The 25,411-nt window shown below is 56.3% G+C and overlaps 1 protein-coding gene across 49 annotated transcripts in view; it reads left to right on the plus strand.

Annotated features, from left to right (window-relative positions):
- The window catches only part of NCOR2 (nuclear receptor corepressor 2), a 209,735-nt gene that overhangs the window by 21,413 nt on the left and 162,911 nt on the right, over positions 1-25,411 (plus strand). For 44 of the 49 annotated variants that reach the window (XM_072722674.1, XM_072722696.1, XM_072722679.1 and 41 more), the window contains exon 2: positions 7,519-7,566. The gene's annotated coding sequence lies outside the window, so the exon portion shown is untranslated. Of the gene's footprint in view, positions 1-7,518; positions 7,567-22,871; positions 23,133-25,411 lie in introns of those variants that run through there. The other 5 variants (XM_072722723.1, XM_026017162.2, XM_026017171.2 and 2 more) reach the window with 1 other exon arrangement.

The raw sequence follows: 25,411 nt of genomic DNA on the forward strand, positions 1-25,411 counted from the left end.
GCGGGGAGCCTGGGCCGGAGGCAGGAAAGGCTCTGCAGTGTTTTCCTTATGGCTGACCATCAGGATCCGGTGGCAGGCGGCCTTTTTGAGGGGAACCCAGCTGCTAATATCTTGGAGTGCTTGCTTTGTGCTCTCCGAGAGGCAGAGACTGAATTATCCTTACAGTGAGGGGGTCCCTGAAAGGCATCCAGATGCTTCTAGAAGTTTCCATTCCCTTCCATTCCCAGCGCACCACTCCCAGAGGGCCTGCTCTCTTGTCTCCTGCCCCCCAGGGGGCTTCTGGGCAGGGGTATGTAGCAGAGGTCATGTTGTGTGGTTATATGGATGCCTGGATGCAGATCTCAGCTGTGGGAGGCCTGAGCGAGCTTTCTGGCCTCTGCCTCATTGCCCCCATCTATAAAATGGGGAGGGCTGTAGGTTGGTTGTAAGTATTAGCCAGTTAATAAGCACAAAGGGCAGAGCGGTGTGCCTGGCAGGGGAGCTCCAGGTCTCTGTGGGCTGTCATTGCCGGTGGTAGACAGATGGACGGACAGATGGCTTCTCCATGCTGGCGCCTCCATGGGCCTGGAGGGAAGCCCCTGGTCCTCCCGGCTTGGTCAGCGCCGGCCTGCCTTGGCCTGTGCTTGGCGGGGAGCCAGGCTGCCGAAGCCTCGAGCTGGGCCCCGCCTGCCCCCTTCCCTCCGATAGCCCAGCTCCTTCCTGGCGTCTGATTTTTCCTGGCGGTAGCTGTCCTTGAAGATGGCCCCACGCCCTGAGATGGGCAGGAGGCTTCAGAGAAGCGTGTTTGGGGCTACATTGGGGGTGTAGAGGGTGGAGGATGGGGCAGCTGAGCATATGCCCAGTTTCCAACCTCCCCACCCCTCAAAGGCTGTGCAACCTCGCAGGCTGCTGACCCTCTCTAGGCCTTAGTTTCTCTGTCTTTGAAACAAGGTCAGGATCATGCCCCTCCTTGCTGGGCTGTGAAGGTGGCCCGGAGCCTGGCAGTGGGTGCCTGCTGAGGGGGTGTTACCATGAGGATGACTGTGTGGTTGTTTGCCTGTCCACTTCCGTCCACACCCCCTGTCCTTGCTGTGGCTGCCACTGTCCTGGCAAGTGGTAGGGGATCGGGCCGAGAGGGCTCCATCTGGCTGGCATGTGCCACCCGCCTCCTGCCCCCCAGCACCTGCCAGCTGCTGCAGTCCAGTGGGGAATCAGAGACCTGGCCAGCTCTCGGTGATTGCCTCTCTGCAGCTTCCAGGAGAGCCGGCGCAGGCCGGCATGCCTCAGCTGTCACTTGAGAAGGAAAATAAAATGTCCCAGTGGCTTCTAAATGGAAGGGCTGCAGAGCCTGCCTCCCGCTCCAGCTGTCTGGGCTGCTGGCCACCACGGTGATGGGGATGGCCCGCCCCTTGCCCCTTTTTATCTGATGTGAAGAGATATGCCCGATGGCCCTAGAGGCCCCTCCCCAGTCTTCCTCTGCTTCCTTCCATCCCCAAATGCCTCAGGGCCCTGGCCTGCTTCCAACCTGGTGCCTGGGTCAAATGGTGCCTGAAGTCCCCAAATCCAATTGGCAGGGACCACTTCTGGAGGTCATTCTTGCCTCTTTTGGGCCAGTACCCGGATCTGGGGTCTCCTCGATTCAACTTGTGGCTTCTGGAGAGCTGTCTGGCTTGGCTAACGCTGCTGGCTATTGGGACCATTGGGAGGCTTGCATGGGTATCATGTCGCTTTGCTCGAAGGGGCAGGCACCACAGTGGTCCCCGGGCTTTGGGTGATTTTGTAGAACTTGCCCTGTGCCTGCTGAAGGGGGTTTGTCATGGGCAGAGGGTGCTGCAGGCAGAGCAGCTCCTCTCCAAGGGCCAGTACTGGAGGTCCTGCCCTGGAGCAGCAGAGCTGGGCAGGGGGACCCGGGCAGGGGGCAATGCCTGGGGTCAGGGGTGCTGTGGGTGTGCCATGGCACCTGCTCCTTGTGAGGTCCCAGTCTGTGCCTCTGCACTGACAGTGGAGTGCAGTGAGGGCACCCGCCCTCAGCAGGGACCCCTGACGATATGGGCAGTTGGCCCTGAGGTCCCTTCTTGGAGCCTCACTCTGTCCGGAAGAGGGGCGGTAGCAGTTCCAGAGAGAGGCTGCAGGAAAGATTGGGCTGGATCAGCGCTGCCAGGCCCGGGGTCTGAGCTAACGCAGGCAGAGGTTGCCCCCTGACTGTGACATTCCTGACACTCAGCCCCCAAGTGGGGGTTAAGACTACCAGGGCTCCCATCCTGACTTCACTCTCTGGCTCAACCTCCCTGGGTCTCAGTTTTCTCATCCGCAAAGTGGGAATGGAAGAGAACCTGTTTGAAGGCTTGTTGGAGTTTAAGTAAGTAAAGGCTCGGCCTGGGGCTGCCACTGAGTAGTCAGTTAGGACCACTATTATTATTAGTTGTTGGTTTTGTGGCTGCTGCCAGACTGGATGTGGCTGAGTGTGTAGGAGTGAGGGCTGCCTTGAGGAAGGGGGACATTGGGCTGGTACACACGCGTGGGATTCTGGGGGGTGTGGGAGGTGCGTGGTGGTGGTGGGGGCTTATCTGTCGGGGGAGGGGATTGGTGGAAGACAGCAGGCAGGTCTGGGGCCCCACTGTGTGCCTGGCCCCATGATGCACCCACTGCATGCCGGGTATCGACTATCGTGTTGGGTGTGTTGTGAGCTGGTTGGGCCAGGCCGTCTCTCAGCCCTGCTGTCAGCTGCACCCCATGGTGTTGGCTTTGCTGTGCATTGGCCCTCCCCTGTACCCCACCTCTTCTACTCTGAGTCTCACCATGCTGGTCCTACTCTGCATCTGGCCTCAGGTAGACACTTGTAGCCAGAGTGAGGGATGAGTCTGGTCCTTTCCTGGGGGACTCAGGTCTGCAGGGGGTGGCCAGACAGAGCCTTTGGGTGAGGTGGCATTGAGGCTAGAACATGCCTGGACCATCCAGAAAGACTTACTTGGGGGGGCGGCGGGGGGTGGGGAGAAGGGGAGAGGCGTGACGGAGCTGGGCTTTGAGGGATGTGAGGGAGTTCTCTGGAGCGGTCACCTGCTGTCAGCAGGGCCAGGGCCTCAGTCTGCCTCACTGTGAAATGAGCATATTAGGGAGGAATTTGCTGGGGTCCTTGGAGAGACAAGAAAGCTCCCAGTTCTAGCCCTTGTTCTTTAAGCCTCTCGCTGAGCCCCTTGGGACAGGTGACCCTCCCGAGCTAAATTTCTTCCTGGAGAGCAGCTTCTTGGAGTGTGGCTCAGGTCCCCAGGAGGGTGACATGTTGAAAGTGCTTGTTGTGGCAGTAGGTTTGTCGAGCACCTGTGCCATGCTGGGTGCTGTTCTGTACTGGCTCCTTCACGGGGCACTGTACCTTATGGGGAGTGGGGGCCCCTGTCGCCACGCCTCAGGTTACAGATGGGGAGCCAGAGGCATGGGGAGATGAGGTGACTCGGGTGCCCCATGCAGAAGTGGCTTGAGCGGGGACTGGAACCTGGGCTACCTCCGGCCCCACCTTGCCTGTTGTCTGCAGGCAAGACCAGGGGGTGCCCTGTCAACACCTGCTCTCTTTCCTTATACCTCAAAAATGTGTCTCCTGGGGGCCCTGCCTGCATGCTGTGCCGTGACCACCCAGAGCCCCCAGCTGTTGCATTCATGACTGCATCCTTGCTCAGGGGCTTTGTCAAGCCTGTGGACTGACTGAAGGGTGATGGTGTCCTGGTCGAAGCAGAACAGCTGCCCTGAGGTTTGAATTCTGGCGAGCTCTGTCCTCCTGGCTCTGTAGCCTTGGACTGGTGACTTCCTGTCTTTGAGTGGGACGAATGGACACGTTGGGCCGGCTTCCTGGAGGAGGAAAAGGTGATGCTTGTGCTTGTCCTGGGAGGGCAGAGGAGGAGGATGAGGGTGCATTTGGCAGAGGCCTGAGGGAGCTTGTGTTGGGGCTGGGGAGCTGAGTCTCAGCCCATGGGCCCTGGGGGCCAATGAAATACTTGAGCTAGAGTGGCTGTGGGCTTAGGAGAAGGAGCCCTCCTCGGATCTGCTTTGCCGGGGAACAAATTGGGTCAGCCCCTGGGAGAAGAGGAGGACAGGAGGGGGCTAGAATTAAGCATTTGTGGCCGAGCCAGGCCAGGACTACCCCTGGGGAGCGAAGGAGGAAGGGTGCCTGGTCCCCCCATGTGCTCAGTGAGTGGAGCCTGCACCAAGTGCATGAGCGTGAGGTGCCCATGAGCATGGACCAGGGGGAGAGTGTGTGAAGGGAAGAGGCATGGGCCAGTGGTGGAGTGGCTGAGGGTGTGCATGGGTGTGAACAAGTGTGTGAGTGTGAGTGCCAGCGTGACGGAGATGGTGGGTGAGGGGTGTGGAACCTGGTTGGGCTGTGGCAGCTGCTCCCTGGCCCGTGGGGCACAGGGGTCAGTGTTGCCCCCTCTCACAGAGGACCCTGGGCAGAGGGAGGTCCTGGGGGTGCAGCTCCGTGCAGGGAGGTGTGAGCCACGGCCATACTGGGGGAGCTCCAGCAAGTGCCTCCCCTGCTGCCCTGCCTGTGTTCTGGCTCCCATCACCCAAAGAGCGTGTACCTGGGTTTGAATCCCAGCTCCTTCACTTTCTGGCTGTGTGACCTTAGGAGAATTGCCTCAACTCTCTGAGCCTCAGCTGCCTGGGCTGGAAAACAGGTCCCGGTGGTCATGAGGGTTCCACGAGGTGCCTCGTGAGAAGCAGTTGGAACACAGGGCCTAGGTGGCTGTATTTCTCTTCTTCCTACCCTGTCTAGAGCTGACCAGGGCTCTCTGACCATGGCCAAGCTGACAAGCCGAGCTCCCTCCCTGCCTGCCCTGTGGATTCTGCTTGCAGGGTGCTCTATCCCATGCACTTCTCCCGCCTCCCCTGGTGACCCACCTGGGCCGGTGCAAGAGCTTCCTCTCGGCCATCGGCTTCTACCCGCTGCCCCCACCCATTCTGCGCTGCACAGCTGGAATGCACGCTCCAGATCCTAGCGGGAGCTTGTGCCTTCTGGGCAAGCAAACCCTCAGAGGGGTCGCACTGATCTGGGAACAGAGCTGGTGTCTGTGGGGCTCTTTGTCACCTTCCCTATCTCCCTGAGCTCGCATGCTCCATCTGCTCCAGCTGTGGCTCCAGCTGCGGCCCTGGAGGTTCTCCCCAACTCCGAGCTTTGTCCCCTGTCTCTGCTCCCACCTGTCCCCCAGTCCTCATGTCCTCGCCTGGAAAGACCGGGGAATTCTTTAGTTGGGAACCGTGCTCTGGACTTGTGTGTGGCTCAGTCATTGCTGGGAGATGCCCCGATCTCCCGGTGGGCCATGTGACCCTGGGGTGGGCTGGGGTGGGCCGGGCTGGTCCTCACCCCATGCTGCCAGGTACTCAGGCCTGGGGGTTGCAAGAAGAACTGGCTGCAGTTGGGGGAAGGTATATGCAAAGAAGATGGGGTCTGAGCCCCGAGGTATGGTCTGGGGAGAGCGCCCGTTGGGCCCGACCCTGCCTGGCCCTTTACAGGGCTTTTGGGAGCCCAGTTCTGGACTATGGAGTCCTGCCTGGGCACTCCCTGTTCCAGCTGTCCTGCGGGGGCCTGTCTCTGGGGCTGCTGCCGATGGCAGGACCAAGTGCCAAGCTTGGGGGCATCATAATGGAAAAAACTTAACAAAAAAACATGGGGGTGGAAAGAAAGGGGGTGTGTCTCCCTTGAGCCACCTTCAGCTGCTCCTTTTAGGGCTTTTTTTGGGATCTGAAGGGGCTGCCAGGGCAGACGGGCAGCCAGCCCCTGGGTAGGGTTAATGGTAGAGCCTGGCGGCAAAAGAATGCTTGTGGGATGCTCTGGCTCTGCAAGCACTTTGCATCCACTCTGAGGCCAGGGACTTTAGCAGCGTTCCCAGAAACCTGGATGTTGAGGTGTTTGCGCGTGAGCGGGCTGTGGAGTCATTGTGGGGAGCGGGCCTGTTTTCTGGTTGGGAAGATTGAATTCAGAGAGTGCTGGGGGGCTTGCTAAAAGGTCACATCTGTTAGTTGTACTAGAGCCAGGTTTCTGGACTCTCGGCCCAGTGCTCTGCCTGCGTACTATTTCTTTACAATTTTTTATTCCCGTGTGAAAGCTAACACGGTAACACAAAAACATGGGTGTAGGTTAATGAATAATTATCAAGCAGACACCACATAGCCCCCCTGCTTTTGCCCCAGTGGTGACCAGCATCCTAGCTTTTTTTTTTTTTTTTAAGATTTTATTTATTTATTCATGAGAGACACAGAGCACGAGAGAGAGAGAGAGAGAGAGACAGACAGACAGACAGACAGACACAGGCCAAGGGAGAAGCAGGCTCCATGTAGGGAACCCGACGTGGGACTTGATCCTGGGTCTCTAGGATCACACCCCAGGCTGAAGGCAGCGCTAAACCACTGGGCCACTGGAGCTGCCCAGCATCCTAGCTTTTTGTGGGACTCTCCTTTATTCTGTCTGGTTGTGACCACCTCTGTGGGCCTCTGTACGTGTGAAAGTTGGGTTTTGCCTTTCCCGGAATCATGTAGGTTGAACGATGGTGTGTGCAGCCACGTGCAGCCCTTTGAGCCTGGCGTCTGCCCGGCACGTTAGCCGGAGTTCCTTCCATCTGGTTGTGTGCACCCGTACGTTGTTGCATGTTACCGGGGAGGAGCACTGTTCTGGGGTACGCCTGTTGGTGGACAGCTGGATTGTTTGCAGATTTGGGGGGATTACGAATAAAGCTCCAACAGACGTTTGCGCAGAGTCTTGATGAGGCGTGGTGGTTTCATTTCTCCCACGTAACTGCCCAGGGGTAGGATTGCTGGGTCCCTGATCACCAGACACTTGGTGTCTGTCTGGCTTTCATCTTAACCATCCCGGTCAGTGTGTAGTTAGCGGACCCTGGGGGTTTTAACTTAAACTTTCCTGATGGCTAGTGACCTCGAACAGTTTTTCATGTGCTCATGGGCCATTCGTATATCAACTTTTGCGAAGTGCTCTCAAGTCTTTTGTCTGTTTTTCTCTTGGGTTGACTGGCTCTTTCTTATTTCTTTGTGGGATTCCTTTATATATTCTGGACACTGGTTTTCATTGGACTGTTTCTGACTTTGAATGGTGATGTGGAAATTCATGAGTGAGAATAGCAGGTGTGCTCTTTCAGGTATTCCCTCACTGGTGCCTAGGGTCCTCTTGAGAAGTTTGTGGGGCACGTAGTTCACAGTGACACTGTGATCTGGGCTCCTAGCTCCTCGGTGGCCCTCCTCGTTGTAACCTCGCAGCCCGGTTTGGAATCCCAGCTCTGTGACTTCCTGGCGGTGGGACTGGGGGCCACGAGACTTTGATTCTCTGAGGCTCTGTGTCCCTGTCTGTCACCTCTGGTAGCACTGCCCGCCTCACAGGGTGGTGGCAGGGAAGTGCTTGGCCTCCCACATGCGGCGTACCAGGCACAGACCGGTGGGCCGCACTGTTGCTGCCCACATGTTGATGTGGCTGTGCCATACATAGCTCATGTGTGGAGGCTGCTGACTTTTTACTAACAAGACTCGTATTTTCTCCTGCAGGTCTCCCGGGCTCTTTGAGGACTCGGAGTTGCTTGGAGGCTGATTCTGGTAGGTTCACAGCTGTCCCCACTCATTGCCTCCAGCAGACTCATGTGGCTGGGACCTTCTCGTGGGTGGGATCAGGAATTTCTGGGGAAGCAGAGATTCCTCCTGGTGGATGTGGTTGGCGGCCCAGTGTGACCTTGTGGGGTGGGATCTGGCACCGTAGTTGCCCAGGGTGGGGAATGGTTGGGGCACTTGGGGTCCCCTGGGGACGGGTTATGATGCCTGAGAGAAGGGGCAGTTCCTGACAGTGTAGATGTGGGATGGTGGGTTTTCTCTGTCTCTGGGGTTCATGGGCACATTGCTGTTGTCCTCTGAGGGTCGCTGCAGGCTTGGGAATGGACAGGCCTGTGGAAAGGCCCTGGTGTTGGGGTGGCAGGTATTGGAGGACATCCTTGGGCTAGACATCCGTGTGCCAACGTGGCCGCCATACCAGTGTTCCAAGCCCCAGCACTGCCACTTTGATGCTGGGCACCCAGGGCAGGTCACTTCACCTCTCTAGGCCTCCATTTCTCCACCTGTCAAGTACGGGCACCATCCGTACCACCTCATAGCAGGGCAGTGATGGTTAAATGAGCTGATACAGGACAGAGCCTGGCATGGTGTGGGTGCTCCAGAAGCTTGTACCGCGGCTAGTGCTTTCCAGGTGTCGCCCATTTTGTGGGTCCCACAGTAATGCTCCCAAACGGGCTGCTTTCCGCATTTTACAAACCAGGAAACCGAGACACAGATGGGTCACCTGTCCCACATCTCAGCTAGAAGCTAAGAGCTGGGGCTTGAACCCTTTGTCGACCCTCCCAGAGAACCTGGCATATTCTTCCAACATGCTCATTTGGCAGCAAGCAGAGTAAGGCCCATAATGGGTAGGCCTGTGCCCACTGCCCGCATCTCCACCTGGTACATTGGATGGCTGGGGCTCTCCACCGGGGTGGGGGGTGGGGTAGGGGTCATACGGGCACTGGCGGGGTTTGGAAACCTCAGCGGGGAGGGAAGGCAGTCCAGGAGTGGGTCACGCGTGGTGGACGAAAAGCTTGGAGCCAGGAATTCGGACATTGGTCTGGCTGGCACACAGTGTCGTTTATATCACATTGATTTTTAACTAGGAGAGGCATGGTGCTCCTGAGCAGGGACTCTGGAGTCTGGCTGTCTGCGTGCCAATCTCTCTTGGCCACTTATTATCTCTGTGACCCTAGCCATGGCTCTCTGTCACCCTGTGCCTCAGTTTTCCTACCTATGAAGTGGGGATATACCCAAATCTCTTCTCCCCCAACCCCACAGGACTAATGATGAGTGGATTGTTGCTAAGATTTCTGTGTTTTTGTAATTTCTTTTTTAAGCAGCTGGGAGACCTGTAGTGGAGGGAGCTACATCCACGGCCCCGTCTCCCCATGCCTGATCCCCATCCCTGGAGTCATGGGGCTTGGCTGGGGGAGGACAGACTGCTGACCCAGGCCTGGCAACACCAAGGCCATGTCCTGGGAGACCCTGGTGGGCATGCCAAAGATGCTCTATTCTCTCCAGAGTTGAAAGATTTGGAGAACTAGTGGAGGATGCCTCCCAGAGGGGCTGTGGGGAGGGTGTCCTGGGTCACAAGGTGAGCACCCAGCCCCAGCCCATGCCCTGGAGGAAGGGGTGGTCAGTGAGGGTGGCCTCATAAGTGGCAGCTAGGCACCTTCCTGACTCTATGGTTCCATGACACTGAGTACAAGTCAGCGTGGTGGGGCGTGCATTTCTGTGAGCATGTGGTGCTTAGCAGGTAGTAAGTGCTTGTTCACTGCTCCCTGGGTCTTTCTTTACCTCTTACTGACAGAGCTGTTCCTCTGGGAGTGAAGAGGGGATGTCAGCCTGGCCTGGCCCCCAAGGAGGGTTTGAGGGGGGCTGAGCCACTGGCAGAGCCCCAGCCTGACCAGCAGCTTCCATGGCAGGGCTGAGATTGGGCACTTTGTGCTTCTCTGGGTTTCTAAGCACCTCTCACTTTTGCCCCCTCTCCCCCCATCAAAGCCATACCGGGTGCAGGCGGGGACCTGGGAGGAATAGCCAGGTAAACTGAGGCTGAGAAGCAAGCAGAGGGTGTTCCAGCCCTTGTCCCTGACTGACACCCAGCCTGAAGCTGATGTCCTGGCTTCCCTGGCGGTTCTGCAGTGGGTAGGCCTCCCACAGACCTGGGCATGAATCCACTCCCATGCCTCAGTTTTCTCATCTGCCAGATGGGTGTCCTACAGGGCTGTTGAGGGGATTGCTGGCCCCATAACAGGGCTCAGCACATTCTGGCTCAGGCCTGGCTGCTGTTGAGAGGTTTTCCTCCTCTTCAGAAGACGTTCACTCACGAGAGTGATTATTTCTAAAGCACCTACTGTGTGCCAGGTGCTGTTTCAGGTGGTGGAGATGGAGCTGTGTGTTGGGTGGATGAACACTCCGTCCTCCCTGGATGAGGCAGGTAGTAAGCACGTCACATACACACAGTGTGTCCTGTGGTGGTGGGGGTGCAGGTGTGAAGAGCCAGCAGGAAAGGGGTTTGGGAAGGGCGTGTGTGGCTGGGGGTTGCAGTTTCTAATGGCTGGTAGACAGGGTGGTCCTACTTGAGAAGGTGGCATTGGAGCAGAGACCTGCAGGAGGGGAGGAAGGGAGCACGCAGGTCTCTGGAGGAAGGGTGTCCCGGGCAGAGGGAACATCTCATGGAAGGGCTCTGAGGCTGTGTGGAATGGGGTTCTTGGTTTGCAGGAGACTTGTGAAATGGGGGGGTCTTCTTGGGGCAGGTGTCTCTCCCTTGCCCTCCACCCCCTGGGAGGCTGGAGAGATAAACAGGCTTGTAGGTTGCCTGTTTCCTGAGCCAGGCCCTCCCCTGGGCCCCAAGCAGTGAGTCTCATCATGGAGGTGGAGAGATGTGGGCATCACTGGAGGTATCCCCCAAAGGTGATGAGTCTAGCCAGGTTTGGGTGCTTCTGAGGTTGAAGGGAGACAACCTTGCCCCCGGAGGTTAAGGGGCAGGGGAGGTCCCCTTCCTCCTCCTCCTCTGCCTCCTGGGCCTCCATCAATCTGCCTTACTGGCCTAATGGGGAACCTTCCTCCCATGGCTGAGTTATCTGCTTGTCATGCCGTAGCCCACCCGAGGACGATAAAAGGGCTTTTTGTCTGCAAGCACTTAGCTTCCTCCTCTGGGGCGATCCATCATGCCTGAGGAGGGAGGGAGGCAGACAGATGGGGGAGGGGGCAGAGGGGGTCCCAGGAGCCCCCCCTGCAGGATCCAAGTGGCTCCTCGGCCCAGAGACGAGGCTGTCTGGGGACAGGCAGGGATAGCTGGGAGGGGGCCACGGAAGGACATGGAGGCAGAGCGACAAATGGAGACAGGGATGCCGTGTGGACCCTTGCCCCACAACTCCGTGTTGGCAGCTTGGGGGCCTTTCTGAGACCCTCACCTGGGGCGGTCTGGGGGGGTCAGAGCTGGGGGGTGGGGGAGTGGGCATTTCTGAAATAAGAGGTAGCCCACGAGATGGGTGGAGGCCAAGGAGGACCCGTGTCCGAGATGGTAATATAACGGCTGCAGCAAACACTCGCGGCTCTCACGTCGCCTGAGACCCCCCCTTCTAAGTACCTCATGGGATTATCTCATTTAATCCTGAGAGCCACCCCACGAAATGGGGACTGTTGTTGTCCTGTTCTGTAGGTGAGGATATCAAGGCTCAGCAAGGTGTTGGGAGGTCCCCAAGCATGGAAGCCGCAGAGGGAGGGTTTGAACCTGGGGAGCTCGGCTCTGGAATCTTTGTGCTGGTGCATGTCACTGGAGGAGGTGGCATTTGGTTTGCGTGCCCCTGAGCCAGGTGTAGGGGTTGACCCCAGTGGCCTGGGGAGGGGCCCTTCCCGCATCCCAGGTGGAGGAGCTGTAGGATCCCTGGTGCAGTGAGTGGGTGGGGCTTGCCAGGTAGCGCGTGGTGGTGTAGAGATTGGGTGGGTGGGGGGGGTTATGGGTGGAGGCTGAAAGCAGATGAGGGACTGGGGTAGCCAGGCTTTCTGGGTACCCTGGGGAGGAAGATCTGGACCCAGCAACCTGCAGGCAGACAAGTGTCCAGGTGTGTATGTTGGGAGGCTGGGGGGAAGGTTGGAGGGGCTCAGCCGTGCAGGATCACACCTCTTGGAACTCCTGTTGGTCCCACTTGGGCGGTGGGTCCACTAGCTTTGTCCCCGGCTGGCCAGGGTCCCCGTCCCTCCACTGGGTGGAGGAAGTGATGTCTGGGGGTTCTCTGCCTTGGGCTAGCTGTCCTTCCTCCTTTCCTTCCTTCCCCCTCTTCTGCACCCCCCTCACTCCATTCCTCTCCATCTCTCCCTCCCCTTCCTCCCTCCATAACCCCCTCCTTCTTTCCTCCCCTTCCCACAACCCCCCTCCTTTTCCCCACAGGCCACCCTCAAATGACAGCAATTAATGGTGCCTCTGATGGCGGGCCGGGAGGACGAGGCTGACAGTTGAGCGTGTCTGCCTGTGGCTGGCCCTCTAATCGGGCCCCGGGGACGCCCCCTCCTGCCATGGCTCCCAGGCGCCGCCTGCCCGCTCCATCACTCACACGGTAGCAGGGAGCAGGGGCCGCCCTTGGCGGGCAGTCGCGTGTGAGCTGGCGAGGAAGCTACCCCCCTACCCGGTCCCTGTCATCCTTCTATTATTATCTTTTTTTTTTAATAAATGGGGGGCTCTGGGGTGACCCTTGTCCTACCCCAGTTAATGTGCATGTGATGGCCAGGCCACCGACATGCCCTCCTCCCCCGGGACATCCTCTCTGCTGGCCAGCTCTTGTCCCCAAATGACCTCTTGGGTACTGTGCCGCCCTCAGGGCCAGCCCCTTCCCACAGGGCCCCCCTTCTTTTGTGTCTGCTCTCTTGGGTGGAGTCGAGGAGCCTTGTCCTGTTCTGGACACTGGGCATCAGTTAAATGCTGCAACCCTGGCAGCCAGGAGCCTTCAGTGGTGGGGGTCACTACCCAGACCTGGCGTCTTGGCTGGTGGGGGTCTTGTGTGTGTTGTGGGGTGGGGGCAAGAACCCTGGCCGGTCCTGTCCACACTGGGCCTGGCGCTTGCTCATTCATCATTTTGCAGCAGCAATAATGAGGCCCCTGCTGTATGCCACAGCCTGCAGCTGGTGCTTTTCACCTCGGTTCATTTTATTCTACAATAACTCTCTGAGGAGAGTGCTATTTATAATGCTGCTTTTGTAGAGGGGGAGCCTGACAGGCAAGAGGCAAAGTGATTTGCCCTAAATGACCCAGCAAGGAAGGGATAAATCTGGGATGCAACCGTGACCTTCCTTGTTCAGGGCTCATAATTCAGGGCCATGGGGGCAACTTGGATGTACAGTGAGGGAAACAGCAGACCTGACTGGGAAGTGGGGAAGGAGCGCTGGGGGCACCTAAGTGGGGTTAGTGGTGTTGATTTATACATATGTCTTTCTCTGTTGTGGTTAACAAAAATCAGCCTTATTGAGACATGATTAACCTGGAGTATAAGACGCACCCATTTTAAGGCTTCACTTCTGTTAAGTCCAGACGACTGAAAACACTCACATAACAACCACAACAATCAAGATATGGAGTGTTTCCATCTGCCCCAACAGAATCCCCATTCCCCCCACCAGAAGCACCCACCGATCTGCCACCGCAGAAGCTCTAGAATCTTCTAGATTTTTCAGAGTAAAATGATAAAGAATGCATTTTTTGGTGTGTTTTGCTTCTTTCTGCATGTTTCTGAGATTCATCTGTGTCTTGGGACGTACCAGTAAGTCCTTTTTTATTGCTGAGTAATAATAGCCCACATGTGAATGTGCTGCAGCTCATTTATCCCTTCATGAGTTATGGGCTTAGAGGTTGTTTCCAGTTTGGGACTCTTGGGAATAAAGCTAGCAAGCCTTTATGCCTTCAACTGCTTTTTCTTTCCTTACTGCATTGGTAGAGACCCAGGGCTATGCTGGGTGGCAGCAGTTGGGTTTTTAGGGTTAGCTAGCTGTGGGAGTTGTTCTCTACACTCCCATTTTACAGATGAGTAAACTGAGGGCTCTGAGCGGTTAGGTGACTTATCTGAAGTTTTCTGTGAGAGTTGAGTGCTCTTTTTCCTCCTTGGAGCCGGGGCGTACCAGGCCCATGTGTTGCACTAAGGCCTTTGCTGGTCCAGAGGGTCGAGCCAGGAATTGATGGCTAGGCGGGACAAGAACCACCCCTCTTCCCCAAGGGTTTCCTCTGCTGCTGAGTGAGGGTGTGGTAGAGGTACCTTGCCTTCCGGGTCAGGCACTGTCTGCTGGCACTGCTGAGCGTGAACGGCAGGCCTTGCGTGATCCCGTTGTCTTGGGCAAAGTCACGCAGGCATTCCGGGAGTTATTTTTGGGGCAAGGCAGGAGCATGACATACGAGAGCCCAGGAATGGGGATGAGGACAAAGAGGGGAGCCTTCTCCTCCTCCTCCCTCACCTGAGGGGTGTTAGCTAAGATGACTTTTCGGGGAAGGAGGCCCGTAAATTAAATAAGCAATCCCGTAAATAAATAAGTAATGAAGTTAGTGGGGTGCCTAATTACATCAAATTCATAATTATGGATGGATGCCTGCCCGATAATTGTACTTGTTTTTAATCTTTGGCTCCAACATGCGTCTCCTTCCATCTGACAGTAATCCCTGCCCCAGCTGGAGGGAGGAGGGAGGCACTGCCTTGCAGGGCTCCCATTGAGCCTGGTGATGGGCCCCCCCTGGCGCCAGGGATCCAGGCAGACTTGTCTTCATCCTGCAGTCAGGTTTAAAAACCTACGCAAGTTTTGTAATCGCTGTAAATGACAGTAATAATAACACAGTTTGTAATAGTAATCCTGTTGCACTTTACATGTTATAATTTAATCTTCCAAAACCCCCTGTAAAGCAGAGATTGTTATCATCCCCATTTTATAGATGAGGAACCCGAGAAACAGAGAGGTTAAGTGACCTGCCTGAGGTCACACAGCCAGTGAGATTCAAACCCAGGCTGTCTATGCTGGGGCCTACGTCCTTCCCATTCTCCTGCCTCAATGTCTAGGTCATCCTGAGTGGGACTTCTGCTGTCTCGGTGCTGGGCGCTTTATGCATTTACTGTTGTTTCCTCAGCACATCCCTTTGAGGCAGATGCTAATTTAGGGTGGCTCAAGGCCTCGCGAGGCTTTAAATGCTGAAAAGATTATGTCATGCTTTCCACGATTGCCATAAATCAAACAGAAACCATTCTGAACCATAAAATAAAAATGTTTGTTTTTCATTTGAAGACAAAGCAAGCCCGTTGCTGAATTAAAATGACCTTCTTTCTAGATCTTGTCTTTCCCTTTTGGTGGCTTTGACTTGCTGGCACTGTGGACACTCCTCACCCTGCCAGGGGCTCTCTGTTGATGATCATTAGACCCATTTTCCAGATGATGGAACCAGGCTCCAGGAGGTGGCAGGACCTGAGGGAGGTCATAGCAGGTGGCGCTGGGCTTGCATTCTAACCAGCCCTTCCCCCCTGGCTTGGGGAATGGAGACCACCTCAGTACCTGCTGTGGAGGGGCTGCCTCTCTTGCCTGAGAAGTGAAGGGGGTCCCTGCTATGCTGGGTGGCCATGGCGAGTCCAGTTAGCCATCTGTCTGATGGGAAGAGGAGACCAGCGGTGCGCATTTCATTCTGGGGATGTGGGGGTGGCTGGGGCGGTGTTGTTATCACATGCAGTCCATGCAGACCCCGGACCGCCAGTCAGGCTTGACATCTTTTCTTTCACGCTGTTTGCCCTCTGTCTTGGGACATCTGAATTCTGAGCCCTTGGTATGCCTGGGCCTCTCTGGGGGAGTTGTCCTGCAGACTGCAGAGAGGGAACACCCTTTGGTTTCTGGGGAATGCTCATGCAGCCAGATGGGGCCTGTGTTTTTGGCAGAGGCTTTGGTTTGGGCTGGCCTGGGGCATGCATTCCCCTGTGCTGACTTCAGGTTCTGGGGTTTGGGCTCTCTCCCTGCCCTCTTGCTGCAACCTGGGGCACAGAGGAATTGAGGACAGACTCACATGAAGAGTTGTATATCTTCATGGTGCTCTGGGGGATGGAGCAATCTAGAGAGGCTGCCTGGAAGGGCTGGAGCAGGCATGTTGAGCAATAATGAACTTAGCTTGGAGGAATCAGTGTGAGTAAAACACTCCAAACGAGACCTAGCATAGATCAAATACTGTGTTTATTACCAAAGCTAACATTTCCTGACCATTTGCCTGCCTTAGTGCTATGCGAGGTTCTACCATTGCCACCATCACTGACATTAACTTAATTTCTAATGATTCCTGGCCATTTATTCTATGCCATGCTGTGATATGAGTGTGTCGTATACGTTCATTCATATGGCAGCCCTGTGAGGTGGGTGCTCTGTTTTATACGTGGGGAAGCTGGGGGCACAGAGAGGTTAAGTGACTTGCCGAAGGTCATACCGCTGGCAGAGTTGGGATTTGAACCCAGGCAGAGTGACTCTGTGCACCTGCTGTTAATTGTGGGGATTGTGCAGGCATCACCTGTAGCTACCCCTGAGCCTAGAGCCAGACTAGACCTCTTGGCAGGGCTGCACCACCCATGGGCCAGGCTCCATATGCCACGTAGGGCTCTCAGGCATGCGTCAGCTGTTCTGGGCTGGGTGGGACTGGTCAGGATTTGAGGGGTCTGTTTTCTGCCTCCCTGCAGCCAGGCTGGTGTCCCAGTGGCCTTCTGGGGTGGGGCGGGGTATGTATACACAGCAAACAAGATGCTGGGGCCCCGCCTTGTGGATCCCATGGGCTGAAAGGGAGATCGGCAGTACACAAAACAAATGTGGTGTTCCAAGATGGGGATATGCTGGCTGTGGGCTAATGCAGGGTGGGTGACAACGCTGGTTTTGTGGGGAGGCTCATTTTAGGTCAAAGAATCAAGAGTGGTCTCGATGGAGGTGGCATTGGAACTGGAACCTAGACTACGAGAAGGAAGCAGGCATATGAAAAGAAGAGGAATGAGTGTCCTAGGTGTGGGAATAGTTTGTGCAAAGGCCCTGAGGCCATAATGTTTCAAGAATGCCGAGGAGGCCTACATGGCTGGAATGGAGCCAGGGGCAGCAGGAATGCTTCTCTGGATCTGAGGCTGTTCTATAGACCTCGGAGGTTGGATTCTTTTCACATGTAAGGCAGAAACCAAGTTTAAAGGCTTTTGCTTCTCCCGTTTGTTCTTTTGTTCATTGATTAATTTACATTTATTGGGCACATGGAATGTTCTGGACATTGCTAGGCCACTGGGATCAGAATGATGGAAAAAGCAGGCATTGTCCATGCCTTTGAGGAGTTTAGTGTCCAGAGGGAGAGTGTCAGTAAAACAGGTGATACGGACGGTGGTAAGGGTCATGATGTGGAGTTCAGGCTATCACTGGGGTATAATAAGGTCTGAATTTGTCTGTGGTCAGGACAGGCCTTCTTGGACAAGTGTGTCAATTGAGGGAAGACCCAAAGGTGATTGGTTAGGACTCCTGAGTCGTGGTAGAGTCACACTTAGGCTGGTTTGGGCCACAAGGAGGAATTGACAGGTGCTCACAAGGGCAAGGTTCAGGGTACGACAAGTTCGGGCATGGCTGGATCCAGTGGCTCAAACTGTGCCTTGGGGGAGCTGACTCTGTCTCAGCTCTGCTTCCTTCTGTGTGGGCCTTGTTTATAGGTAGGTTTATGCTCCCAGTACAGCCAGCCAGGGGAAGGAGTCATTTGAAGCCCCAAGAGTGCCATTCCTTTCTCTTGTTTGTTATCCTTGCTGAGTGAGACCTTCAGTACTTGTTCAGCTATTTTCAACAGCTATGGGAGGTGGCTGGGGTGGGGGGAGGGGTTGGCCCAAACCAGATGCGATCAAAGAAGGGAATGAGGCAAAAGGGAGGGGTGGGGATTGTGGCTAACTGGCATGCTGGATATTCTGATTTTCTTCTTCAGCTAGAAATCTGGATTTTATGAGCAGTGTCCTAATTTTTAAAAAACACTGCGTGTGCCAGAAAGAACTTCCCTGTTGGCTGCAGCTGGCTGTCATCATTTTGTGGTCTCTGTTTTTAATGATGACTTTCATCTCAAAGTATTTTGCCCTTCATGATCTGGGGGCAGGGTATCCCATGGAATGTAACAGAAAGTCCCAGGGCTTGGGAAGTCACATTTAACGCCTCTGGAGATACCATTTCTAAAAGTTGGGGCCCAAGGCCATAGTAGTCCCTGCTAGAGCCCTCCAGTGGAGTTTGAGAGTCTGAGGGCCGTAAATCCTTGGGGTTAGTGACATAAGCTTGGGTACTACATTCCCTGTGTTCTAACCCTTGCCACTTCTAGCTTCCCGACCTGGGCAAGTCGTTTCACCCCTGTTCCTGGGCTTCCCCATCTGTAGAATGGGTCGGCTATGCTCCTTAGTATTGCCCTAACGCATAAAGGAGCACATGGAAGCCTGTTTCCCCAGTGCCTGGTGTGTTGGGAGTGTGTGTGTTCCCCTGGGCTGGTATTATCTGTCCTTCCTGGTTTGGGTCCTGAGATCCAGCTGGCAGTGGCCAGGAGCATTCCCCGACACCTCCTCCTTCCTCTGCTGCTCGGGCGTGGGCTCCCGGGGCCCCAGAACAGGCAGCCATCCGCCAGTTGCTGTGTGCCCTTTGCTGCGGGATGGCATTGCACTTGGACATGAGTGAGCAGTTAGCCCTGCCCACTGCAGCTCACAGCTGCTCTGGGTGGGGGTGGCCCCTTTGTAAAACAAAAACAGCACACAGGAAAAGAGCCCTACGGGACACGGCTTCTGTAGGTGGATGAAATGGTGGAGAAGGAAGGGTGCATCTTGGTCTGGCAAAGTCTCCTCCGTTCTGGGACCAAGGCTGTGGCCCGTTTTGGCCCCCCTGTCAAGGAGGTCCATTTTGTGCAAGCCTTTTGGCGAGTGGCTCATGGACACCTCTCTCAGGGAAGGGGGTCTGGGTTCCTCACTGTCTGCTTTTAGCAGGCTTCGGCCTCAAGAGGGCCGGCTGTGGAGTCCCTGGGGGGGATTCCTTGAGAGGCCCATGGGCCTGTCCCTGCACCTTCCGGCCTGGTTCCCTGGACTCAGTGCAGAAAGGAGAGGAGAGGCCCAGCACGTTGCTGAGCAAAGCATCTGATGCTGCCGAATCGAGTCTTGATCACGTAGTGGGTTGAGTTGTGTCTGCTTGGGTCCTGTAAATGTGACCTTGTTTGGACAGAGGGTCTTTGCAGATGCGATCAAGTCGAGCGTCTTGAGATGAGATCATCCTAGATTACGATGGGCCCAAAGTCTGACGACAGAAGTCCTTAAAAGAGAAGATACACAGAGAAGGCCCTTTGAAGATGGGAGCAGAGACAAGGAGCAGAGGACCGCCCGGGGCCACCATGAGCTGGATGAGGTGAGGCAGGATCCTCCCCAGAGCCTGGATTTTGGGCTCTTGGCCTCCAGAGCTGTGAGAGAATAAATAGCTCTTGCTTTGAGCTACCCCCCCCCCCCCCCCAGGTTTGTTGCAGTTTGTTTCGGCCGCCCTCGGACACCGATGCAGTTTTGTGAATTTTAAAGACCTGTGTGTGGCCTCCTAGGCCTTGTACATCTGCACCCTGGGACCCTCACCGGCCATCCCAGCCACGGTGGCCTCCTGGCCCCAGGGCCTTTGCTCTAGCTGTTTCCTCTGCCTGGCACCCTGTTTGCTGAGAAGTTTCCGCATCTGTCTGTCTTCTCCAGCCAGGCTGCTGCTGAATGGCCACCACTTCAGAAACCATTTGTTACGTGAATTACATCACATCTTCATCTGCTGTTGACTCCTGACCTCTTCCCGTGTTGGTGTCACGAGGGCAGGGGTCTTTGTCTTCAACTCCTCTGTCTGCCCAGTCACCTCGGTGGACAGTAGGGCCTCTGTATGTGTTTGTTGGGTGGCAGACTGGGGTCAGAGGCTCTTAGCTTATTGAACAGAGGTAAAACTCACATCATGTAAAATTAACCATTTTAAAGCAAACAATTCATTGGGTTTTTTTTATTCCCAAGTGATGTTGAACACAACCAACACCTTCCTCTAGTTCTAAAATATTTTCATCACCTTCTAGAGGAGACCCAGAAGCCATTTTCAGCCATTCCTGCATTTCTCCTACCCGCAGCCCCTGGAGACCACCTGCTTTCTCGTGTCTGTGGACCTGCCTGTTCTGGAAATTTTATATCAGTGGCATCACACAACATGTGACCTTTTGTGTATGACCTCATGCACGGAGTGTCATGTTTTTGAGACTCCCCCACGTTGTGGCAGGTGTCACTGCTTCCTTCCTTTTTATGGCTGCGTCCTCCTGTCCCATTGTGCGGGCTCTGAGTGCTGGGTTGCGGGATAGGAGAAGGAATGTGGGAACAGGCTCACGTCTCTAGCTCTTGCTCTTTTCTTTCTTTCTTCTTTCTTTTCTTTCTTTCTTTTTTTCTTTCTTTCTTTCTTTCTTTCTTTCTTTCTTTCTTTCTTTCTTTCTTTCTTAATATTTATTTATTAGAGAGACACAGAGAGAGAGAGAGAGAGCACAAGCAGGGGGAGCAGCAGACAGAGGGAGAAGCAGGCTCCCCGCTGAGCAAGGAGCCTGATGTGGGGCTCCATCCCAGGACTCTGAGATCATGACCTGAGCTGAAGGCAGATACCCAATCGGCCGAGCCCCCCAGGCACCCCTTTCTCTTGCTCTTTCTTTCTCTTCCCTCAGCTCCAGCTCTACTTCTGTGGGGAGGGAGGGAGTGTGTGTGGGGGTCCCTTCCACTGGGGCCAGATCCAGTGGTTCCCTGAGCCCCGCAGCAGGTATGGTTTCTGTTGACCCTGAGAGAGGCAGCAGTCAGCATGCCCCCATTTCACAGCCAAGCAGAGCGATGCCTGCAGAGAGTCCTTCCTGCCTCCTCTCGGGGACCCCTTTGCCTCTCCACCTATGCCTCCATGGCTTCCACCAAAGCATGTCTTGTTAAATTCTTCACTGATCTTTCCCGGTGTGCAAAGCTTTGTCCCGCAGACAGGTTCCTGGGGACAGTCTCTGTCAGAGGCTTGGGAGAATGAGGTGTTCCTTTGCCAGGCAGTGGACCTCTTGCTAACTTACTCTGAACATAAGCTCAGGTTCTTTTGTCTAGAGGGACCTGCATGTCACCGTTTCTGGTTGGTGATGATTTGCCATGTTCATGAAGTCCCTCAACAAATTGTCCATGGCCCAGCATCTCAGGCACAAGACGGAGAAGTGACCGTGGAATGACATGGCCCAGCGTTGAACCTGCCACAAGCATAAATAGCTCTGGTGGGGGTGTGGATGCGTTCCTCCTGGTTCCCGGGCCAGCTTCTGTGAAGGTTTGGGTCCCAGCCTGTGTCCAAAACAAACAGAAAAGAACAAAAGGAACCCGTGAGTCCTGCTGCTGCTGCTGCTGCTTCAGGCTCCGCTTCCTGGCCGTGTTTTGGTGGGGCTGGTTTCACCCGTTCCTGGGTTTTGTGATCTGACGGTTACAGTGAGAACCAACAGGCAGGAGACAGCCGCCAGATCTGGGGAGTAAAAATGTGGCTTTGTATTGCCTATCTCTCTCTGTGGCTTAGCTTCCCCATCTTCGAGGCTGTGGAGGAGTGAGGTCCCCATCGTGGCTTTCAGGGCAGGTCCTAGCAGCCCTCCCCTAACACTCTAAGGGAGTTGCCTTGGGAAAGGCGGGAGGGTGAGTTGACAAAAGTCAACACCATATGGCCCCTGTAGGGCCTCTTTACTGGTCTCCTGGCAGCCACGCTGACCCCCTCGCTAGGCCAGTGGCCATAGGCCTTCGTCTCATGTAAATCTGATCTGCCCCAGACCCTCTGTAGCTCCTTATGGACTGTACCACGTGACAGGATGAGTGCGGGCCAGGCTTGCCCTTTTCAAACCCAAGCCCAGCCACTTTCCAGCTGTATGACCTTGGGCAGCCTGCTTAAGCTCTTTGGGCCTGTTCCCTTCTCTGTGTTTTGGGGTTCAGAAGCGCACTGGCCTTTTGTCAGGCTGTGGCAAGGACAGATGAGCTCACAGGTGAAAGTGCCCTATGCAGTGCTGGGCACCTTGTACGCTGCCTCCAGGGTCATCGTCATGATTGCCCTTGGGAGCCTTTCCAGTCTGCGGAACTAAGTGACCTGCCCAGTGTCTTGTTGACCTACTTCCCCCTCTGCTCCTGTTACCCCCTGACCTCATCTTCTCTCTCTGCCTCACTGTATCTACTCCAGCTTCCTCTCTGCTTCTGCAACACGCTGGACTTGGTCCCGCCTCCAGACCTTGGCTGTGCTTCCTGCCTACAGCGTCCTGCCCCACATACCCGGGGGACCCCCTTCCCTCCCCTAGTCATCCCTGGGGATGCCATCTTGGGCAAATGTCCTGGGGCCTCGAGTTCTGGTTGCTAGGGGCGGGGGCGTGAATCCGGAGACCCCCCAGGGGATCCAGCCGCTCCCCTTGGTGGCCACCGCAGGGAGTACTGTGGGAAGCAGAGCCCAGGCTGCCCCTGCTACAGATGGGAAGTTGACACCCAGAGGAGCTCAGACTTGTTTCTGAGTCATTCAGCCGGTTGCGGCCAAGGTTCAGACCCCTGGCTGACCACCAGAGCATCCATTTTGGCCCGTGTGCGTGCGTGTGCGTGCATGTGTGTGTGTGGGGGGGTTGGCTTTGTTCACCCTCTGGGCCTGTCACCGAGATGACCCTCGTTCAGAATACCAATGCGAGGGGGTCATGTTTGCTTTTCCTGCGATTACAAGTAGGGCAGAAATATTTTTGAGGCAGAGCCTGCCCCTCCGCCATGTCACTCTGGAGGCCTGGAGGCCAAGGAGGGACCCGGCCGCGGCTCTGGTTCCTGGCCAGGCCCTGCGGGGGGAGGTGGGCAGGTCCGGCTCCCGGGAGGACGGTCCGGCCGGGAGGAAGCCCGTTGAAGTAGGAGAATTGGGGCCGGGAGCTCGCTTTCGCCTTCGCCCGCGAGGAGGGAATAGTGAAGAGGTTTTTCTACCAAGCTATAAAAAGGCCTCCCAGCGTTTCAGCTCCTGAGTGTCGGCTGGAAGCCCGCCAGGGTTACCATGGCGATGAGGAATTATTACTTACTGCCAAGGCTGGGAGAAAAAGCGAGTACTTTTGGCTTCCGAACAAGAGGAGTGGACTTATGTAATTCTCTGTGTTTATAGGCCCGGAGTGGCAGGAGGCGAGGAGGGACCGCGGAGGCCCGACACCAAGCTCTGGCCCCGCTGGGGTCGGCGGCCGGGGCTCGTGCCTGGTGGGCCTGGGGCTGCGCGCTGGGTGGGGGGCAGCGGGCCGGGGGAGGGGGCGCGGGGCCGGGCCTGGCCGCGGGGCCTCCTCGGCCGGGGCGCCCGTAGTCTCGCGGGAAGGCGAGCGGCCGCTTTCCGCGTCGGCCCGCAGGAAGGATGGCTTTGATGTTGGACACCGGCTGTCTTCTGGAAGCCAACAGGGCAGTCTGTGTGTGTGGACTCCACTGACCCACTTGCTGGCACATTTTACTTCTTTTTCTTTTTCTTTCTTTCTTTCTTTTTTTTTTTTTTTTGTGGGAGAGTTACTTCAAGTTGTGTTGGGAGCTGACGTGAGTGGAAGCTGGTCATGTGCTCTGGTAAGAGAAGTTTCTGGGCTTGGTGGTGGGCAGGGAGTCGCAGAGCGTCCAGGTCGTGGCCCAGGAGGGGTGGGCAAAGACCGGGAGGCACCGGGACGTCTGTCCGGGGGCCGCCGGGCTCACCCTGGCCACGGTAGCCTCAGGTGGCCGGCCCTGTGTCGGGCGGGTGGCGATGGCGGGGTGGCGCTGGGGGACGCAGGGCCGGCGGTCGCAGTGGACCGAGTGGCTGGGGTCCGGAGCAGGGCGCCCTGCAGGAAGGGCTTGTGGCCGCCGTCTGGCCGCCGGGGTGGATGTGCGGGGTGCGGACTGAGCTGCCCGGAACCGGGGTGCACACTTCCTTGCAGGAGAGCAGGCAGGGCCGAGGGATCGGGGTGCTCCTGGCGCTGTGGCTGCGGGGTGGGGGTGGGCTGGGGGGCCTCGGGATCTGGGTGATGGGCTCCCTGGCTGCAGGGGGCAGGAGAGGGGAGCCAGGTGCAGGCAGCGCTGCGGCTGCCCCGGCGCCCGCTCCCACCGCGGTGGCGCTTGGCCGGGTGCCCATGTCTGGTTTGAAATCAGCGCCACCAGCCCAGGCTTGCCCAGGGACCTGGCAGCGAGGAGCCGGCATAAACACTGGAAAGTTGGAAGGGCTTCCTGAGCTCACAAGGAGCCTTCAGTTGCAGGCACAGGGGATGAGGGAGGGATTTGTCCTGAGGTCTGGGTGCGCCAGGACCGTTGGGAGGTAGCGGGACGTCTCGTGGGGGCCTGGAGCCCAGGCCAGGGAGGGCTGGCTTCCCAAGGTGGCATCTCTCATTTGCCATGGACCTGAGTTTGAATCCTGTTTCCATCCCTTTTTTACACTGGGTGGTCTTGCTTCACCTGTGTGAGCCTGTTCCTTTGTCTGTAAAATGGGGCAATAGTGGGGGGGATCACTCAGGCTTTGGGATGAGGTGAGAGAGAGCTGCAGCCTCCTGGTTCCCTCTGGGGCCAGATTACTGGGGTTCACATCCCAGTGAAACACTTCATGGCTGTGTCTGGCCTTGGACAGATTATTTCACGTCTCCGAGCCTCAGTTTTCTGGCAAATGGGCCCTCCATTTGTCTCCACCCCAGAAGTGGTTGTGTGGCGCAAGGTGGCCCCGTGCTGCCCCTCGTGTAAGGTGTGAGGTCACAGAACTCCACTTTCTTGTCCATACAGCGGGAGTGGCTTGCAGGTGCACGGTGGTGGTGGGGAGCCAAGACTTGCCTGAGCAGGGCCCCTGTGGGCTGGTGTGGGGAGGCTCCTTTAGCGTAGACCATAAGCTTGGATTTAAGTTAGCTATACCTTGGGCTTCACCGATATTTCCTTTCTTCTCTGTCGAGAACCCTGTAGATTTGGAAACCACGGTGTAGATCACGGGCGGCGGAGAGGGTCCTTCCTCAAGCCCCAGGCTCTGTTTGCATTTGGGCCTGGGCTGGGCGCCCTGGAGCTGTCCCAGTGTGTGCTTGTTTTGCTCCATCCCCCACCAAGCAGGGGCCAGGCACCCCTACTGCCTGGCGTGGCATGGGGGTTGGGCAGGCAGGGCTGGCTCTCCCGCCGAGGGTGGCAGTCATCCTGTGTTTGTAAGTGACACCGGATGCTGGGCCGGTGGCTGGCTCAGGGCTTCTCCTCCTGGGCCAGCAGGAGCCCGCAGGGAGTTCCCCAGGTGTCCAGGCAGTCCACACCAGCTGCCTGCTGTCCGGTTGTCCTCCAGCCTCTCCTGGGGACCTTGGGAAAGCCTCTGTCGCAGGGGGCCCCATGAGTGTCACCTTGCTTGACCTATTTGGGTCAGCCGCAGAGCTGGGTTGTGGGTGTCCCAGCCCTGCCCTGAGGGTTTCAGTGACTTGATGCCCCTCCCATCTGCTCTGAGGTGCAGGTGCATAGCGCTCAACACACACTCATATACACACAAATGAGTGCATGTAAAACCAGCGAGGTCTGAATTAGGTCAATTGTGTCAATGTCAATCTTCTGGTCCTGACATGGGCTTCTCTAGGGACGTTCCCATTGGGGGAGGGTGGCTGAGGATACACAGGGTCAAGTTTTCTTTTTTCTTATGGCTGTCTATGAATCTAGGGAGACAAAGAGTAGAGGCTCAAGGCCAGGCTGTCCTGGGTTCGAATTCAGGTCTGCCTGTTGGTAGCTGTGTGCATTAGAGCAAGTGGCTTGGCCCCTCCAGGCCTCAGTCCTCATTTGTAAACTGGAGATAACATTTGGTATGTTGTGGGGCGTGAGGGAAGGTGAAATGAGGTGACATGCAAGGTGTTAAGAAAGGCACTGGTGTG

This window comes from Vulpes vulpes, chromosome 10 (genome assembly GCF_048418805.1).
Source record: "Vulpes vulpes isolate BD-2025 chromosome 10, VulVul3, whole genome shotgun sequence".
NCBI classification, from domain to species: domain Eukaryota; kingdom Metazoa; phylum Chordata; class Mammalia; order Carnivora; family Canidae; genus Vulpes; species Vulpes vulpes.